Below are 20,878 nucleotides of genomic sequence, written 5' to 3' on the forward strand. Positions count from 1 at the left end.
GTATTAAGCCCCTTACAACACCCCCAAACATTTCACTGGCCTCAAAACAAACAGAAGATTTATGTACTAGTCATGAGAACAATGGAAAAAACTGGCCTAACAGCCATATAACTATCTAGACATGTCCAGTCTGCCTTTATGGGCAACGACGCAACCCCCACTAAACATTATCACACTGTGATTAGTAAAGGTAAACGAGAAAATATATACACATCAGAACATCTCTAGTTGGTATCCTGATAAGAGCTTGGCAGCCCTAAAGTGTTATAGGTTAGAATGTCTCTGGGCCTCCTCTGCCGGGCTGAACTGGGGGCAAGGTCATGGGTGACCCCAATGAATCAGTGTCCACTTCATCATGAGATGATTGAGTCTCTGAGCCCTCAGCCTTTTCCATATTTACCCCTGTCCTCTCCGGGCTCTCTCTGAGGACTGGCTGGCAGTCCTTCACAGTGAAGTTTCTATCAGTCTGACCCCGTTCCTCACTATTATCTGATACTAGTTGTGTGCTACTCTGTCTGCTCTCTTCATCCCTACATGGCCTATTGATGAATACTGGATAAGAATCATCATCTGAGCTCTGACTCAGCTCTCTCCCCATTTTGCTGTTTTTGCTGGGGTGGTTCCCTTCTCCACAGACCTCTACTGGGTGTTTCAACAAGTTCCTCAAATGGTAGGGAATTACATGACATGAGCATATTGCGATGCAGAACCCGGGCCCTGCCTGTACCCCTCTCGGGTTTGACCTCATAGACAAGGCTGTCATCACCTTTCCTGGTTACCACCACATGTATTTGGTCCTCCCAGTGTGATCTTATCTTTCCCGGCCCCCCACGTTCTGACATGTTCCTCACCAGTTCACGATCCCCTGAGACCAGAACCGAACTCATTTTCTTCCGATCGTAGTAGGCTTTTCCCTTTGCTGTTGATTTCTCCATGTTTCTACTGGCGATGTCATAGGCTTCAGCCATCTGTTGCTGCCACTTCTTAGCATAATCCTGGTATGATTTCTCCTGTTCCTTTATCTGTAACCCAAAGACAAGGTCAACAGGTAGCAGTGGAGCCCTTCCAAATAGCAGGAAATACGGTGAGAACCCAATAGCATCACTGGTGGTACAATTATATGCATGAATGACCTTGTTCAGATAATCACCCCAGTTAGCCTTTTTCTCTTCATCTAGTGTGCGCAACATTGACAACAGTGTATGGTTAAATCTCGGATTCCCCTGTGGATGATATGGAGAGGTTCTGGAATAGGCTATTCCCGTACAGTTCTGCAAGGCTCTGAATAACTGATTTTCAAACTCTCTTCCCTGATCATGGTGGATTTTTGACACAAAGCCAAACTTTGCGGAAAAAATCATCAAAAAGCTTTTTTGCTGCAGTTTTCCCTGACTTATTTCTGGTGGGGTAGGCTTGTGCAAGTTTTGTAAAGTTATCTGAAATAACTCAAATGTACTCGTAGCCCCCTCTGCTTTTCTCCAAATGCACATAGTCAATTGAAATCATCTGGAATGGAGCTGTAGCTCGTACATGTTGCATTGGGGCCCTAGTTATTACACTGGGTTTCTTTTGTTTGATACACTTACACACTTTGGTGATAAAGTGTTCAATGTCATGTTGCATGCGCGGCCAATAAAAGTGTTCTCGTGCTAAGTTCAACACTCTTTCTGTTCCGAGATGGGCCATTTCAGTGTGTAAGTACTTGTAAATCAGTGTTCTATACTGACTTGGTACCACAACTTGTGTCCTTTTTGTTGTTTTCCTTTGTAATAATCCATCTGGTGAGACATGGAGCCTGTTCCACTCTTGCAGTAACTGTTTGACTTTGTATGACTCTTGTTGACATTCTGTTGGTTTAGGCTTAGTCCTTTGACTTTTCAGTTCCAAGATTGTCGATACAGCCGCATCCTTTAAATGAGCCTGCATGATATCGTGTGGAGACAGTCGGTTTGTAACTGTTCCCCCCCACCATGACAGCTCATCTTGCACTGATGACCTTAGTGTGACCATGGATATCCACGTTACACAGTCATTCTGTTGTTGTCTGAACATTATTTTGCTGCCTGAGTACCTGACGGACATCTTCCACATGTTGTTCAAATGACTGACTAAAAATAAGAACGTCATCCAAATATGGTATACAGATTCTATCTCTTATCCCCTCTAAACTTTCCTCCATGCTTCGTTGGAAGGCAGAGGGACTGTTTGATAGGCCAAAGGGAATTATATTCCATTCATATAAGGCCCAAGGGGTGCTGAAGGCAGTGTATTTTCTGGACTCCTCTCCCACAAAGCCTTGGTGGTATGCCTTTCCTTGATCTAAAACTGTAAACCATGAATTTCCTCCCAAACCATCAAGTATTTCCTGTATACGGGGAATGGGATGCCTGTCCAGAACAGTCTTCTTGTTCAATCCCCTGTAATCAACACAAAGTCTTAAACTCCCATTCTTTTTCCGTACGCAGACTAAAGGTGATGCGTATGATGAAGGTGACTTCCTGATGAAGTTTTTGTTCAGGAGCCCCTGAAGGTGGCTTTTCACCTCAGCATACAAGGGGCGTGGCACACCGTTGTATCTCTTTGCCACTGGTATGTTATCAGTCAATGTTATCTCCATTCTGAGATTTTCAATACACCCTATGTCCATGTCATCTTTGGCGAAAACAGCTGATTCCTCTCTGAGCATCCGTTTGACTAATTCTTGTTGTTCTTGGCTCAAGTGCTGAACCTCTACAGGTGGGTCCCACCACTCTATTTGACCGTTGTCAGGGCCAGGCTCCGGTGGGGATCTGTCCTGAACCTGTGCTACAGTAACCTTTTCTCCACTGGGCACAAGAACCAGGTGACACGCTACTACTCTCTGTAATGTCCCTATCGCTGTTTGTCTTGGTAAGGTAATGTCATGTTTGGTAGTATTCACTACTGCAATGTCAACTTTTTGAGAAAAGTTGGCCGTTTTGATGGCCGTTTTGATTCTTTCACGACCTGACTTTGTCGGCCCAGGCCCCAGATCACTCTCACATCCGGTTCAAATAATTTAAGTTTTCTCCATTCCTGACTTATGATGGATACCTGAGCCCCTGTGTCTTTACACCCTCCATATAACACCACACTTGACATTTTTTACCAATGAGCTGTGCTATATTACAATGTCCTGTGATAGTTGGGGTAGTTGGCCCCCACTCTCTCTGTGTCATGGGACAAGGGGAGTTGTGGTCAGTCTTGCGAGCAGTCTTACATGTTGGTTGGTGCTGTTTCCAATGATCCTGTTGGCACACTTTGGAACAATAGACAGCTTTATGACACAATGAACACAACTTCAACTCTGAGATTCTCTCTACCTTTGCACTGCAGCCACTGCAACACTGGATGTAACTAGATGTATCTGAGGTCACTCCCCATTCCATGGTTGTGACCCCCAGGCGTTTCCTGATGGATGTGCGTTGCCCCTGATCCTACATCCTACTGCCCAATGGCTATCACTGCCACATTTGTAGCAATGATGGCAAGTCTGTTGACCAGTCTCATAACAACTCTTGCATTTTCTTCTCCCTGTTGGTTGGACTTGGTTTTCTGTTGGAGCGATTCCTAACTGAACTGTCACCCTGGCCCTGCACTGACTGTACTAATGAGGCAACCTGACAGGTCAGTTCTTTGATTGCTTCATTGCTCGCATCAATTTTACTCAGGAGAGGATTACATTTCTCTTGTTTTCGGACTGTGGTCTGTGAGGGCTCTGCCTGTGCACATTCCTCTCCGTTATCCCCGTTATCCTCACTCTGTACTGCGTTCACTCGTGTGGGTGTGAACTTATGGGAAATCCTGGCCTTTGCATTTTTTTTTTTCCTGACATTATCATTTGTTAATCCTGTAACAATGGCCTGCAGGCCTTGACTCTTGACTAACTGTGCCATATTTCAGTCCTGATCGGCACGAGCTGAGGCTGATAACACTTTCTGTGTCAGGTCAAAGACTCGGACTAGGAAGTCCAAGGCAGACTCTCCCGGCTCTTGTGTTGCTTTAGTCAACTTGTGATAGAGTTCAGTAGCATCCTTCTCTGCATAATGTGTCTTCAAGATTTGCCTTAGTGTGCAGAGTGTCACGTCTGTTTTTCCCTCCAGATAACTCCTCATCTTAAGCCCTGGGCTCACAGCTCTGATTACTGCTTCTATGATTTCTAATTCATGGTACCCTTTTCTCTGTCCATTTTCAATCTGATGTTCTAGGCTGCTGAAGCTGAGCTTATCTTTTTGATTCTGATCTCCGATCTGTCCATGAATTTTAAAGTCTTTATAACTGGACATACTCACTCCATTCTCTCTCTGTGGGGGGTGCCTTTCTGGAGCTGAGACCACTTCTCTGCTGGGCTGAGGAGCCCCTTCCTCTTCTTTTCGTTCTGCCGCAGCTCCCGTCTCTCCGCTGGGTTCACTGTCCACTTGCCTCGTTGGCGCCGACTGGCTGGGACTTGTAGGAAGACTTTTCACAGTATCCTCAGAGTCCGATATTCCTTTGATTTCGTCTTTCAGTTGAAGCAGCCAAGACATTCCCTCATCCTCTGATTCCATTAAATCCTCCTTCTCACCGTAATCTTCCATCCATTTCCATCAAAAGCGCGATGGCTCTTTCCTTTTACTTCAGTCATATACACCTCCTATTCCACAACGTACACACAAGTGTCGTAAATTGTCCTCAGTTAAAGTCCATAAACTCTGTTCGATTTCATCCAACAACGTTTCCCTCTCTCGACTCATATTGTCCTACTCACGTGGCAACAACGACAATGCAGGCAATGGCAAGATAGCGACACTCCGTTAGGTGGTTAGCCTGCTAACGTTAGCTAGCTAGCTACTCTCCCAATGTCTCTCACTCGTTGTCCGTTCCAGGAATATGGGCTGGTGCTCACATTAAAATAAATCTCAGCGGTGCCTCCAAATTTGTTACCCTTCCAATGAGCTTATCATATAAACTACAATGCGAAAAGTACGGTTTACTCCACTTTTAATCATGTCAGCACAGGTAACAGCTGTTTACAGTCTTTCTTTAGTTTTTCATTCTTACTCTTTCCACCCCAAAGGCTGGAAATCGTATCATAAAGCTTTAATTCCAAGCATATTTTCTGCTTTGTGGGCTCAGCGACATTGTACACCCTAAAAAAAAGCAGTCCTTCCTCCCCGTCGGGGAATTGAACCCCGGTCTCCCGCGTGACAGGCGGGGATACTCACCACTATACTAACGAGGAGCAGGAGGGTTGGCCTTTTGAAAAAAAGTGGAGCATTGGTACTAACCCTAAATGTGGAGTGTTGGGCGTTAATCCTTCTATCAAAAACATCTGTAGAGACTGAATAGTTAGAGCTAGAAACTAGTATGACCCGTCTTTGGAAGGCTGAGACTCTCACGAACACGTACATGTAATCGATTTTGCTCTATACTGCTCACAAGCCACACAATAGTAGTTAGAAGGTGAGGCGTTTGTGGGAAATCCCAGGACATTGTCACAAATGCCAAACTCAAGACAGTTGTCACTGACTAGTTGGATATTTGTTTCCCATTTAACAACTAAAGCCTTGCACAAAGTAAATCACCTCACACACTGGAAATCTACAATGGATTCACCAAAGTCTACTGAGAATGAGTAAATGTCCAAACTGTAAATGAAAGCAAAATCAGATTTTTCAAGAGTCAGTTGAGAATTCTACCATGACCAGAGATTTCTGTTAGCCTGGCAATCTAACAGAGATTTCTTCCTCAGGGGTTTGCATACTTGTCGAAATTACATGTTCAAAATTTCCTGCATTGGCCGGGAATCGAACCCGGCCTCCCGCGTGGCAGGCGAGAATTCTACCACTGAACAACCAATGCCTATATTTCTTTATTTCCCATGGTGTCACGACTCCTGCCGAAGTCGGTCCCTCTTCTTGTTCGGGCGGCGGTCGACGTCATCGGTCTTCTAGCCATCGCCGCTCCACCTTTCATTTTCCATTTGTTTTGTCTTGTTTTTCCACACACCTGGTTTACATCCCCTCATTACACTACGTGTATATTATCCTCTGTTCCCCTCGTGTCTTTGTGTGGTATTGTTAGTTCGTTTCGTGTGTGACGCTACAGGCTGGTTTTGCGCCGGGTATTATGTTAACCCGTGATTTTTGTATTTTGCACTATTTTGTGTATTTGTGCGCTCGCTTTTTCCTTGGGCCGGAGTGTTGTTACACAGTTGCGTCCGGCTGTTTTCCTCTGCCTAATAAAGCGTGCCTGTTCACTCATCTCTGCTCTCCTGCACCTGACTTCCTTCGACCAGTTGTGCGCACACTGACAGAATACCACACCCTGCCTTATGGAGTCAGCAGGAGCAGATACCCCTGTTGTAGGGGTCGAGGAGCGCGTCCGAGAGCACACGGCGATGCTCCACCATCTCGGCGCCGTTATGGACCGCGTCGTTCAGACGATGGACCGCTGGGAGAGACAGGGAGTCCCTCCAGCGCCTCCACCAGCACAACAGGGGTCGCCACTACTCGGCCCTCCAGTCCCTGGTCCCAATGGGATTCGTCTCGCCCTTCCCGGGGACTATGATGGGACGGCGGCACGCTGCCAGGGTTTCCTGCTGCAGCTGGACCTGTACCGGCTCCTTCGGGACGTGAGAGGGTGTCCGCCCTCGTCTCGTGCCTCCTCGGGGAAAGCCCTGGAGTGGGCTAACGCCATGTGGGTAGAAGGAGATGCGGCGCTGGACCACTTCAAAGAGTTCACCCGCCGCTTCCGGGCAGTCTTTCGACCACCCGCCCGAGGGTAGAGCGGCGGGTGAACATCTCTGCCACCTGAGGCAGGGGACAAGGAACGCACAGGAATTTGCCCTGGACTTTCGAACCCTGGCCGCCGGAGCGGGATTGAACGACAGGGCCCTTATCGACCACTATCGCTGCAGCCTGTGCGAGGATTTCCGCCGAGAGTTGGCCTGCAGGGATACCACCCTCACCTTTGACCAGCTGATGGACCTGTCCATTCGGCTGGATAACCTGCTGGCCACCCGCGGACATTCAGAGAGGGCTCTGTCGGTTCTCTCTTCCAGCACCACCTATGGAGCTGGGAGGTGCTGCGCTCAGGGGGGCCAGAGGGGCCTTCACGTGCACTGTGGCCGCAGAGGTCACACTGCCGGTCGGTGTCGGGTTGGTTCCTCTGTGGGTCGAGGCAGCAGGCAGGGCACTCTGGCGTCACCCCAGGTGAGCCTGCACCATTCTCATCCAGAGCCTTCTGTTGCACACCTGTTCTTGCATGTTAACATTCCTGAGTTTTCCCCACATTCCCAGCATAAGGCACTCGTCGATTCAGGCGTGGCAGGGATCTTTATTGACAGAGCATTCGCCCATAGTTTAGGGATCCCTATTGTTCCAGTGGTTAGGCCCTTCCTAGTTCACGCTCTGGACAGTTGACCATTAGGGTCCGGGTTGATTAGGGAGGCCACTACTCACCTGGGCATGGTGACGCAGGGGGGGTCACGAGGAGAGAATCAGTCTCTTCCTCATTGACTCTCCTGCGTTTCCCGTGGTGCTGGGCCTTCCCTGGTTAGCTTGTCATGACCCCACTATTTCATGGCAACAGAGGGCTCTCACGAGGTGGTCGCGAGAGTGCTCGGGGAGGTGTTTAGGGGTTTCCGTTGGTGCTTCTACGGTGGAAAGTCCAGACCATGTCTCCACCGTGCACATTCCTCCCGAATATTCCGATTTAGCTCTCACCTTCTCTAAGAAGCGGGCAACTCAATTACCACCTCATCGTCGGGGGGATTGTCCGATAAACCTCCAGGTAGAAGCCGCACTTCCCAGGAGTCACGTGTATCCCCTGTCACAGGCGGAGACGGCGGCTATGGGAACATAGCTCCGAAACCCTGCGTCAGGTGTACATTCGGGTCCTCCACTTCACCCGCCTCCTCGAGTTTATTTTTTGTGAAGAAGAAGGAGGGAGGTCTGTGCCCGTGTATTGTCTATCGAGCCCTAAACCAGATCACTGTGTAGTACAGTTACCCGCTACCTCTCATAGCCACAGCGATTGAGTCAATGCACGGGGCGCGCTTCTTCACCAAACTAGATCTCAGGAGCGCTTACAACCTGGTGTGTATCAGGGAGGGAGAAGAGTGGAAGACGGCGTTCAGTACTACCTCAGGGCATTATGAGTACCTCATCATGCCGTACGGGTTGATGAATGCTCCATCAGTATCCCAAGCCTTTGTCGACAAGATTTTCAGGGACCTGCACAGGCAGGGTGTAGTGGTGTATATTGATGACATTCTGATATACTCCGCTGCACGCGCCGAGCATGTGTCCCTGGTGCGCAGGGTGCTTGGTCGACTGTTGGAGCATGACCTGTACGTCAAGGCTGAGAAATGCCTGTTCTTCCAGCAGCCCGTCACCTTCCTAGGGTACAGCATTTCCACCTCGGGTGGAGATGGAGAGTGACCTCATTTCAGCCGTGCGTAATTGGCCGACTCCCATCATGGTAAAGGAGGTGCAGTGGTTTCTAGGGTTTGCCAATTACTACCGAAGGTTATCCGGGGTTTTGGTCAGGTAGCGCCTCCCATTACCTCACTGCTGAAGGGGGGCCCGGTACGTTTGCAGTGGTCGGCTGAGGCAGACAGGGCTTTTGGTCACCTAAGGGCTCTGTTTACCTCGGCTCCCGTGCTGGCCCACCCGGATCCCTCTTTGGCGTTCACAGTGGAGGTGGACGCGTACGAGGCTGGGATAGGAGCCGTGCTCTCTCAGCGCTCGGGCATGCCACCAAAGCTCCGTCCCTGTGTCTTCTTCTCGAGGAAGCTCAGCCAGGCGGAGCGAAACTATGATGTGGGGGACCGGGAGTTGTTGGCTGTTGTCAGGGTGTTGAAGGCTTGGAGGCAGTGGCTTGAGGGGGCTAAACACCCTTTTCTCATCTGGACTGACCACCGCAACCTGGAGTACATCCGGGCAGCGAGGAGACTGAATCCTCGTCAGGCAAGGTGGGCCATGTTTTTCACACGTTTTGTTTTCACCCTTTCTTACAGACCAGGTTCCCAGAATGTGAAGGCAGACGCACTGTCCCGGCTGTATGACACAGAGGAGCGGCCCATGGATACTACCTCCATACTCCCAGCCTCCTGCCTGGTGGCGCCTGTAATATGGGAGCTGGACGCGGACATTGAGCAGGCGTTACGTGCAGAGCCCGCTCCCCTCCAGTGTCCCGCTGGGTGTCTGTACGTTCCGTCTGCTGTCCGTGACCGGCTGATCTATTGGGCCCACACATCACCCTCCTCTGGCCTTCCAGGCACCGGTCGGACGGTGCGCTGTCTGAGTGGGAAGTACTGGTGGCCCACCTTGGCTAAGGACGTGAGGGTTTATGTTTCCTCCTCCTCGGTGTGCGCCCAGTGTAAGGCACCTAAGCACCTGCCCAGAGGTAAGCTACACCCCCTTTTCTTACCATTCTCCCTCCCTCACAGGGGAACAGTATGATCCTGGTCGCTGTGGATCGTTTTTATATGTCCTGCCGTCTCCTTCCTCTGCCCGGTCTCCCTACGGCCCTACAGACTGCGGAGGCCTTGTTTACACACGTCTTCCGGCACTACGGGGTGCCTGAGGATATAGTGTCTGATCGGGGTCCCCAGTCCACGTCGAGGGTCTGGAGGGCATTCATGGAACGTCTGGGGGTCTCGATCAGCCTTAACTCGGGTTTTCACCCCGAGAGTAATGGGCAGGTGGAGAGAGTGAACCAGGATGTGGGTAGGTTTCTGCGGTCTTATTGCCAGGACCGGCTGGGGGAGTGGGCGGCGTTGGTGCCCTGGGCCGAGATGGCTCAGAACTCGCTTCGCCACTCCTCCACTAAACTCTCCCCCTTCCAGTGCATATTGGGGTACCAGCCGGTTCTAGCGCCTTGGCATCAAAGTCAGATCGAGGCTCCTGCGGTGGACGACTGGTTCAGGCGCGCGGAGGAGACATGGGACGCCGCCCATGTTCAGCTTCACCGGGCTGTGCTGCGCCAGAACTCCAGCGCAGACCGTCACCGCAGTGAGGCCCCGGTGTTCGCACAGGGGGACCGGGTCTGGCTCTCGACCCGAAACCTGCCCCTCCGCCTGCCCTGCCGGAACCTGGAGCCGCGGTTTGTGGGGCCATTTAAAGTCCTCAGGAGACTGAACGAGGTGAGTTACAGGTTACAGCTTCCCCCCGATTACCGTATTAACCTCTCTGGTACAAGTGGGACGGTAGCATCCCACCTCGACAACAGCCAGTGAAATTGCAGGGCGCCAAATTCAAAACAACAGAAATCCCATAATTAAAATGCGAAAGCACACCATGCGATTATGTTAGGTCAGCACCTAGTCACAGAACCATACAGCCATTTTTCCAGCCAAAGAGAGGAGTCACAAAAAGCAGAAATAGAGATAAAATGAATCACTAACCTTTGATGATCTTCATCAGATGGCACTCATAGGACATCATGTTACACAATACATGTATGTTTTGTTCGATAAAGTTCATATTTATATCCAAAACTCAGTCTACATTGGCGCGTTATGGTCAGAAATGCATTGTCTCAAACAAACATCCGGTGAAAGTGCAGAGAGCCACATCAAATTACAGAAATACTCATCATAAACATTGATAAACGATACAAGTGTTAGTCATGGAAATAAAGATAAACTTCTCCTTAATGCAACCGCTGTGTCAGATTTCAAAAATGCTTTACGGCGAAAGCACACTTTGCGATTATGTTAGGTCTGCACCTAGCCACAGAAACACATACAGCCATTTTCCAGCCAAGGAGAGTGTCACAAAAGTCAGAAATAGCATTAAAATGAATCACTTACCTTTGATGGATCTTCATCTGGTGGCACTCCCAGGTCTCCATGTTAGACAATAAATGTTAGTTTTGTTCGATAATGTCCCTCTTTATAACCAAATTCCTCCTTTTTGTACACGGGTTTTGTCCAGTAATCCAGTCATAAATAATCAATAATATTTCAACCAGACAAAAGCTTCGTCAATAGGAAAGGAGAAACAAGAAAGGCGCATTCCCGATCAGGGCGCATGGCTGATGAATGGACATTTCCACTGGCCACTGATTGAAAGTGCTGTATCTCCCTCATTTTTCAGAGTAAAAGCCTGAAACAATGCCTAAAGACTGGCCACATGTAGAGGAAGACACAGAGCTCATGAACTGGGTCCTAAGTCTTTGTATGGTGGATAGGCTTACAATGGAAAAACAGCCTTTCAAAATAATAGTACTTCCTGGTTGGATTTTCCTCGTGTTTTCACCTGCCATATCAGTTCTGTTATACTCACAGACATTATTTTAACCGTTTTGGAAACTTTAGAGTGTTTTCTATTCAAATCTACTAATTATATGTATATTCTATCTTCTGGGCCTTAGTAGCAGGCAGTTTAATTTGGGCACGCTTTTCATCCAAAATTCCGAATGCTGCACCCTACCCTAGTGAAGTTAACCCCTCGTTCCATGTGTCTCTCCTCAGTCCGGTGGTGGCTGGCCCGCTCCAGGAGTCTGAGGTGCGGGAGGTTCCTCCGCCCCTCTGGACATCGAGGGGGCCCCGGCGTATTCCATTCACTCCATACTGGATTCGAGGCGTCGGGCGAGGGGCCTTCAGTACCTCGTGGAGTGGGAGGGGTACGGTCCGGAGGAGAGATGCTGGGTTCCGGTGGAGGACGTTTTGGACCCGTCACTGCTGCAGGAGTTCCAAGGTCTCTGTCCGGATTGCCCTGCACCTCGCCCTCCGGGTCGTCCCCGAGGCCGGTGTCGGCGCGCTGCTGGAGCCGCTCGTCAAGGGGGGTTACTGTCACGACTTCCACCGAAGTTGATTCCTCTCCTTGTTCGGGCAGCGTTCGGTGGTCGGCATCACCGGTCTTCTAGCCATCGTCGATCCACTTTTAATTTTCCATTTGTTTTGTCTAGTTTTCCTACACACCTGGTTTTCATATCCCAACAATTGTTGTGTATTTACACAGAGGTGGGCTATTTAAAGAGTGCATGGCGGGTGGAGGAATTGACTAACATATCTATGGATATAGCAACCTAAAGCCTCTTTTCATCTGTCTAATGGGTAGGCCTACCTCTTATTTCTTAAATAGGAAGAAATAGGCTCCAACACATATCCCTAATTAAAATGAAGACGTTTATCTTCTTCGGGATAGGTGTCAGTATTTTCACGTCCGGATAAAAAGCATGTCCAAAGTAAACTGCCTGCTACTCAGGCCCAGAAGCTAAGATATGCATACTATTAGTAGATTTGGATAGAAAACACTCTGACGTTTCAAAAACTGTTTGAATCATGTCTGTGAGTATAACAGAACTTATTTGGCAGGCGAAACCCCGAGGACAAACCATTCAGATTCTTTTTTTTTGAGGTCACTCTCTTTTCAATGGGATTTCATTGGGAATCCAGATTTCTAAGGGACTTGCTTGCAGTTCCTATCGCTTCCACTGGATGTCAACAGTCTTTAGAAATTGATTGAGGTTTTTCCTTTGAGAAATGAAGAAGTAGCACTGTTCAGAATGAGGCTCGAGGGAAGTGTACTCTTTGTTAGAGGCGCATGACCTGAAAGCTCGCTACACTTTGTTTTCCTCCGGTATTGAACACAGTTTATCCCGTCTTAAATTTTATTGATTATTTACGTAAAAAAATACCTAAAGTTGTATTAGGAAAGTTGTTTGAAATGTTTGGACAAAGATTACAGGTAACTTATGAGATAATTTGTAGTCATGTTGCGCGAGTTGGAACCTGTGTTCTTCTGGATCAAACGCGCCAAATAAATGGACATTGTGGATATATATCGACGGAATTAATCGAACAAAAGGACCATTTGTGATGTTTATGGGACATATTGGAGTGCCAACAGAAGAAGCTCGTCAAAGGTAAAGCATGAATTTATTTGAATTTGGTGCTCTGCATTTTCACTGGATGTTGGCCAGGTGGGACGGTACCAGAGAAGATAACATCTACGGAATCAGTGTCCCCCCCGCGGGACGGTTGAGCTAACGTAGGCCAATGTGATTAGCATGAGGTTATTCTTAAAATAAAGTGGTGATCCTAACTGACCTAAGACAGGGGATTTTTACTAGGATTACATTTTAGGAATTGTGAAAAACTGAGTTTAAATGTATTTGGCTATGGTGTATGTAAACTTCCGACTTCAACTGTATACGGTGTATATATATATAAATTCAGCAAAAAAAGAAACGTCCTCATTGTCAACTGCGTTCATTTTCAGCAAACTTAACATGTGTAAATATTTGTATGAACATAGCAAGATTAAACAACTGAGACATAAATTGAACCAGTTCCACATAAATGGAATAATGTGTCCCTGAACAAAGGGGGGGGGTGAAAATCAAAAGTAACAGTCAGTATCTGGTGTGGCCACCAACTGCATTAAGTACTGCAGTGCATCTCCTCATGGACTGCACCAGATTTGCCAGTTCTTGCTGTGAGATGTTACCCCACTTTTCCACCAAGGCACCTGCAAGTTCCCGGACATTTCTGGGGGGAATGGCCCTAGCTCTCACCCTCCGATCCAACAGGTCCCAGATGTGCTCAATGGGATTGAGATACGGGCTCTTTGCTGACCATGGCAGAACACTGATATTCCTGTCTTGCAGGAAATCATGCACAGAACGAGCATTATGGCTGGCGGCATTGTCATGCTGGAGGGTCCTGTCAGGATGAGCCTGCAGGAAGTGTACCATATGAGGGAGGAGGATGTCTTCCCTGTAATACACAGCGTTGAGACTGCCTGCAATGACAACAAGCTCAGTCCGATGATGCTGTGACACACCGCCCCAGACCATGACGGACCCTCCACCTCCAAATCGATCCCGCTCCAGAGTACAGGCCTCGGTGTAACGCTCATTCCTTCGACGATAAACGTAAATCCGATCATCACCCCCGGTGAGACAAAACCGCGAATTGTCAGTGAAGAGCACTTTTTGGCAGTCCTGTCTGGTCCAGCGACGGTGGGTTTGTGCCCGCTGTTGCCGGTGATGTCTGGTGAGGACCTGCCTTACAACAGGCCTACAAGCCCTCAGTCCAGCCTCTCTCAGCCTATTGCGGACAGTCTGAGCACTGATGGAGGGATTGTGTGTGGGAAACATGGGAAACAGTGTTTAAACCCTTTACAATGAAGATCTGTGAAGTTACTTGAATTCTCTTTGAAAGACCGGGTCCCTAAAAAGGGACGTTTCTTTTTTTGCTGAGTTTATATATATATATATATATATATAATTTATGATTTTATATGGGAATCAAAAAGCTTTCATGAATGTTCACCATGTGCTGAGCACTGTCAACAGACCCCATTATGACATCACAATGTAACGGAAGCCTTGCCATGATATCATTGCTGGTTCCATCTGACAAGCAACATTTCATTTCCACTCATTTCATGATAGATCTCTCACAGAGATAGGTTAAGTTCTTATTTTGATAGTGTTCATATTTATCATCAATGGCTTATCGAGGAAGAAAATCAAGTGAGTTTGACAAACTCCAGAAGGAGAATTCTCAGATGAAGAGCGTCATCATTGAAGTGGACATTCTCTCTTTCTCCCCTGACCCATCTGTCTATCGCCTCCTTTGAATTCCATGCTGTCACAGTTACCAGCCCTTTCAAGCTTAACATCCTTATCATTTATCGCCCTCCAGGTTCCCTTGGAGAGTTCATCAATGAGCTTGACGCCCTGATAAGTTCCTTTCCTGAGGATGGCTCACCTCTCACAGTTCTGGGTGACTTTAACCTCCCCACGTCTACCTTTGACTCATTCCTCTCTGCCTCCTTCTTTCCACTCCTCTCCTCTTTTGACCTCACCCTCTCACCTTCCCCCCCTACTCACAAGGCAGGCAATACGCTTGACCTCATCTTTACTAGATGCTGTTCTTCCACTAATCTCATTGCAACTCCCCTCCAAGTCTCCGACCACTACCTTGTATCCTTTTCCCTCTCGCTCTCATCCAACACTTCCCACACTGCCCCTACTCGGATGGTATCGCGCCGTCCCAACCTTCGCTCTCTCTCCCCCGCTACTCTCTCCTCTTCCATCCTATCATCTCTTCCCTCTGCTCAAACCTTCTCCAACCTATCTCCTGATTCTGCCTCCTCAACCCTCCTCTCCTCCCTTTCTGCATCCTTTGACTCTCTATGTCCCCTATCCTCCAGGCCGGCTCGGTCCTCCCCTCCTGCTCCGTGGCTCGACGACTCATTGCGAGCTCACAGAACAGGGCTCCGGGCAGCCGAGCGGAAATGGAGGAAAACTCGCCTCCCTGCGGACCTGGCATCCTTTCACTCCCTCCTCTCTACATTCTCCTCTTCTGTCTCTGCTGCTAAAGCCAATTTCTACCACTCTAAATTCCAAGCATCTGCCTCTAACCCTAGGAAGCTCTTTGCCACCTTCTCCTCCCTCCTGAATCCTCCTCCCCCCTCCTCCCTCTCTGCTGATGACTTCGTCAACCATTTTGAAAAGAAGGTCGACGACATCCGATCCTCGTTTGCTAAGTCAAACGACACCGCTGGTTCTGCTCACACTGCCCTACCCTGTGCTTTGACCTCTTTCTCCCCTCTCTCTCCAGATGAAATCTCGCGTCTTGTGACGGCCGGCCGCCCAACAACCTGCCCGCTTGACCCTATCCCCTCCTCTCTTCTCCAGACCATTTCCGGAGACCTTCTCCCTTACCTCACCTCGCTCATCAACTCATCCTTGACCGCTGGCTACGTCCCTTCCGTCTTCAAGAGAGCGAGAGTTGCACCCCTTCTGAAAAAACCTACACTCGATCCCTCCGATGTCAACAACTACAGACCAGTATCCCTTCTTTCTTTTCTCTCCAAAACTCTTGAACGTGCCGTCCTTGGCCAGCTCTCCTGCTATCTCTCTCAGAATGACCTTCTTGATCCAAATCAGTCAGGTTTCAAGACTAGTCATTCAACTGAGACTGCTCTTCTCTGTGTCACGGAGGCGCTCCGCACTGCTAAAGCTAACTCTCTCTCCTCTGCTCTCATCCTTCTAGACCTATCGGCTGCCTTTGATACTGTGAACCATCAGATCCTCCTCTCCACCCTCTCCGAGCTGGGCATCTCCGGCGCGGCCCACGCTTGGATTGCGTCCTACCTGACAGGTCGCTCCTACCAGGTGGCGTGGCGAGAATCTGTCTCCGCACCACGTGCTCTCACCACTGGTGTCCCCCAGGGCTCTGTTCTAGGCCCTCTCCTATTCTCGCTATACACCAAGTCACTTGGCTCTGTCATATCCTCACATGGTCTCTCCTATCATTGCTATGCAGACGACACACAATTAATCTTCTCCTTTCCCCCCTCTGATAACCAGGTGGTGAATCGCATCTCTGCATGTCTGGCAGACATATCAGTGTGGATGACGGATCACCACCTCAAGCTGAACCTCGGCAAGACGGAGCTGCTCTTCCTCCCGGGGAAGGACTGCCCGTTCCATGATCTCGCCATCGCGGTTGACAACTCCATTGTGTCCTCCTCCCAGAGTGCTAAGAACCTTGGCGTGATCCTGGACAACACCCTGTCGTTCTCAACTAACATCAAGGCGGTGACCCGTTCCTGTAGGTTCATGCTCTACAACATTCGCAGAGTACGACCCTGCCTCACGCAGGAAGCGGCGCAGGTCCTAATCCAGGCACTTGTCATCTCCCGTCTGGATTACTGCAACTCGCTGTTGGCTGGGCTCCCTGCCTGTGCCATTAAACCCCTACAACTCATCCAGAACGCCGCAGCCCGTCTGGTGTTCAACTTTCCCAAGTTCTCTCACGTCACCCCGCTCCTCCGCTCTCTCCACTGGCTTCCAGTTGAAGCTCGCATCCGCTACAAGACCATGGTGCTTGCCTACGGAGCTGTGAGGGGAACGGCACCTCCGTACCTTCAGGCTCTGATCAGGCCCTACACCCAAACAAGGGCACTGCGTTCATCCACCTCTGGCCTGCTCGCCTCCCTACCTCTGAGGAAGTACAGTTCCCGCTCAGCCCAGTCAAAACTGTTCGCTGCTCTGGCATCCCAATGGTGGAACAAACTCCCTCACAACGCCAGGTCAGCGGAGTCAATCACCACCTTCCGGAGACACCTGAAACCCCACCTCTTTAAGGAATACCTAGGATAGGATAAAGTAATCCTTCTAACCCCCCCCCCCTTAAAAGAGTTAGATGCACTATTGTAAAGTGGTTGTTCCACTGGATATCATAAGGTGAATGCACCAATTTGTAAGTCGCTCTGGATAAGAGCGTCTGCTAAATGACTTAAATGTAAATGTAAATGTAAATGTCATCGAAAACTTGAGGAAGCAAAACATGGCTTTAAACCAACAGGATGACCAGGACAAGTTTTCAAGTTTTGTAAGGCTCATCAGATTTTCAAATGTTTTTCAAAAATATCACTGTGTTTATTATGTGGTTTCATAGACATACAGTAGGCCTACATCCATAAAATCTTTAGCATAAAAGCTTTTTATGACACTGTAGAAACTATTTTGCCTACTTCACTTCTGCTATTCATTTCATACTGTCCCATTGTGATCCAGGGCTATCAGGAGAGCTACCCAATCCCAGAGGGCCATCGTGGCTTCATCAGTGATGCCAGACTTCTGCAGATGCAGAGAGCTGAGAGAGAGGCCATGGAAGTAAAGCAAAGAAAGATAAGTGCTATCCATGAGAATTATGTCCGGACTGCTCTCATCGGGGTTGGCAGCACCTTCGCGCACCACTTCGTCCCCTCTATTCAGTGCATTCCACGGCCGAAAGCTCCACCAAGGCCTTTGCCACGAAGGCTTGAACACATAGCTCTGGCCCCGCTGAAGAACGTGGTGGGGGTGGACGGAGCCCAAGTTCGACCCGGATCTCACTCTCTGGAGTCCATCCAGGTAAATAAGTCATTCAGCAGCAGTAGCGTGTGGCCTGTTCCCGTCCCTCCCACTGGAGCTCCCGCCAAGAGGGGCAAGAAGAAGAAGGGCAGGCGGGGAGTCAAAGCCCTGAAAGTCCAGTCGGACCAGGGCTGTGCTGACAACAACAGACCCATTGACCTGATTGAGGAGGTGAGGGACATCGAGACTCACCTGAAGGAGGAGGCCTGGAAGGTAGGATGGACTTCGAATTTATAGTAAATGTAAAAATGTGCAGTTCAGAATTATACTTGGACTGATAAATTGCCAAAACAGATAGTGGTTCCATGTCTTAAAATCAAATCAAACTTTATTTGTCACGTACGCCGAACACAACAAGTGTAGACCTTACCGTGAAACCAACAGTGCAGTTCAAGTAGAGTTAAGAAATTATTGACCAAATAAACTAAAGTAAAAAATAATAATATTTAAAGTAACACAATGACATAACAATAACGAGGCTATATACAGGGGGTATCAGTACCGAGTCAGTGTGCGGGGGTACAGGTTAGAAAGGATACTCTCTTTGACAGCATGATAGAATAGATCCTAGAATACAGGATCTCTCTGTGTATTAGTTTATGTATATACAAGTTCTATATGTATTTCTATGATGGGAGCATTCTTTTCTGGTCTACGCCAAAGGTGGTACATGAGATGAAGGCCATGGGCAGGAGAAGTTTGGGCTCGGCCATGTCCATGGGGGAAATAGCCACCAGCTCTCTGGGAAGCCTGAGCTCAATGAATATGAACACCCCTGCGGAGCTCCGTGACTACTTGGATGTTGGGACCCCGGTCAACTCGCGTGACAGCCCACCCAGGCCTGCTCCCCCTCCTACCAAGCCCAGGAGCAAACTGCCTCGGCCCATAAGGTTCCTTAGCCTGCCAAAGGCTGTCACCGGCTCAGGTCAGTCCCTCTCATGTACTCACACTAATGTAAATTAGACAGCCCACTGCCCCAAATCATCTCCCTGCCCCAAATTAGACAGGGAGATGAAGCTAGGTAGAGTGATAGAAAGACAGTAGGAAGGGAAGGGACACAAATGGCTTTAGCCCAGGGCTAAGACATTTTTCCACACTGGCCTGTTTCACAGTGAGAACCTTTACTCAAGGTTAATTGGACCCTGCTTCTGAGCAGGGTGAGCACCAAAAAAATGTGTGCTAAATTTAAAATGATATGATATCATAGTGAACTAAGATGTTCTAGTGTTAAAAGCTACAAACAGATATGGAAATTAGTAAATACATAAATAAATACATACAGTTCACAGAGATGTCTGCTGTCAACCCATAGACAAGAAGGCAGCCAGTGAGCCAAAGGGCCAAATGAAGACGAGTCAGGACCAGGCCAGATTGCAGCCCCTGTCCAACCCAGAGCAGGCCCTGACTAAGACTTCATTATTTATTTTCATTCACAATTGATAATATATCATTCACAAGTGAGAGGCTAATGTTGTCACCCATCAGACTATTCTTGATTTAGTCTTGTCTTTACATATACTAAATAATATGTGTGACATTTGTTTCGATTTAGAATGGACCATTTTCATGCAACTGTATCGAAACAGGGGCAGCGGGAAGAAATTACATCTATGCTCTTAAATAGCGAATAGAGGAGGCTTTTCCCCGTGGTTTATTTTCATGCCAGCTAGGTAGGATATACTCTTGTTGTAAATATAACTAATGTGCTTAATATTAGGGAATTTAATAAATATAGTAGGCTTAGCCTATGGGATCCTCCTCTTTTTATTAGCAGCCATCACTCCGTTTTCTCCCGCATAGCCTAAAGACATGTTGCGCAGCATGAGCTCATGGGCTCTCATGAAGTATTTGATTAGATTTTTGATCACTTTTGCATTGATGTCAGTGTGATTAGATGGACAATGGAGTGCTGAGTACCAGGCAGTTAGCAAGTTTGGTAGGCTAGTAATGACCAACAGCAGCATCAGAGCGGTCATGTGGAACGATCATGTGGAATTTGACTGCCTTCATGACTCATGACCGCCGGTGTGGTCACTGCAACAGCCCAAGCTGAGACTGACTCAGGCATTTTCTCCCTAAAAAAACTCTAAATGCAGTCCCCAGAAACAGGAGCCTTGATCTCCTCCAGCTCAGGGATTTGTGCTGAGTTTTGTCTAGCGCAGAATCCCTCCATTTTTAAAGAATAATAATTTCTGTGAGAGACTATCTCACACTCTTTCTTTGAGAAACTACTCTCTCTGTTCCCCCACAATAACATCATCAAGTCTATGAGGCCTTCTACAGTATATTAAGTGTGAACTGTTCAGCCTCCTTCCGTCTGGATCATCTCTGTCTCTGAACAAACTGTCCTAATTGGATTACTATGGCAGAGCAATGACAAGCCACACCCATAAACGCCAGGGCTATCAGGCTCTCTCTCTAGTCCTGAGCAGCAGTGGCACTCCCCCTCCCTCTACAGTATTTAGGTTAAGCACAATTAGCAATCTGTTTAATCCAAACCCCAGAGAGCCAGTGACGGAAAGAAAGCGTCTCTTATCTACTAGCTGTCGGCTGTATTCTCATCGTTCTCATCATTCTACTTCTCCCAAACTTGATATAATGACCCCCACTGCCATAAGAAGAGGATGAACCAACCACCTGCGTTCTAGCCTACATTTCAGCATATGTTACTGAACACACACACCACCACAGTGGTTTGACAAGGTGGAAATTGGTTTTGGCGACGAGGTCACACATTGGATTACGACGGCTTAATTAACTAAGAAACTGAGATGCTTTTTAGTGTGTTGACAAGCCCTTGGCTACTGTCACGGCTGTGTGGAGAGACGGACCAAGGCGCAGCGTGCTCTGAGTTCCACATCTTTATTTGTGTGAAACTTACAAAACAAAAGGAAACAAACAACAAACCGTCCTTGTCTCAGTATGTAAAAATGTAATAAAATGTATGCACTCTACTGTAAGTCGCTCTGGATAAGAGCGTCTGCTAAATGAC

At 48.3% G+C, this 20,878-nt stretch overlaps 1 protein-coding gene and 2 non-coding genes across 6 annotated transcripts in view; 1 reads left to right on the forward strand and 2 right to left on the reverse strand.

Moving 5' to 3' along the window:
* Positions 1–20,878, forward strand: part of LOC139543490 (TOG array regulator of axonemal microtubules protein 2-like) — a 37,427-nt gene that overhangs the window by 8,808 nt on the left and 7,741 nt on the right. For 2 of the 4 annotated variants that reach the window (XM_071349597.1, XM_071349598.1), the window contains exon 1: positions 18,681–18,811. The gene's annotated coding sequence lies outside the window, so the exon portion shown is untranslated. Of the gene's footprint in view, positions 1–17,067; positions 18,100–18,549; positions 18,812–20,878 lie in introns of those variants that run through there. The other 2 variants (XR_011668723.1, XR_011668724.1) reach the window with 2 other exon arrangements.
* Positions 5,168–5,239, reverse strand: trnad-guc (transfer RNA aspartic acid (anticodon GUC)). The gene has a single exon. It is a non-coding gene; the product is annotated as a tRNA-Asp (tRNA).
* On the reverse strand, positions 5,790–5,859 carry trnag-gcc (transfer RNA glycine (anticodon GCC)). The gene has a single exon. It is a non-coding gene; the product is annotated as a tRNA-Gly (tRNA).

This window comes from Salvelinus alpinus, chromosome 18, assembly GCF_045679555.1.
Source record: "Salvelinus alpinus chromosome 18, SLU_Salpinus.1, whole genome shotgun sequence".
NCBI classification, from domain to species: domain Eukaryota; kingdom Metazoa; phylum Chordata; class Actinopteri; order Salmoniformes; family Salmonidae; genus Salvelinus; species Salvelinus alpinus.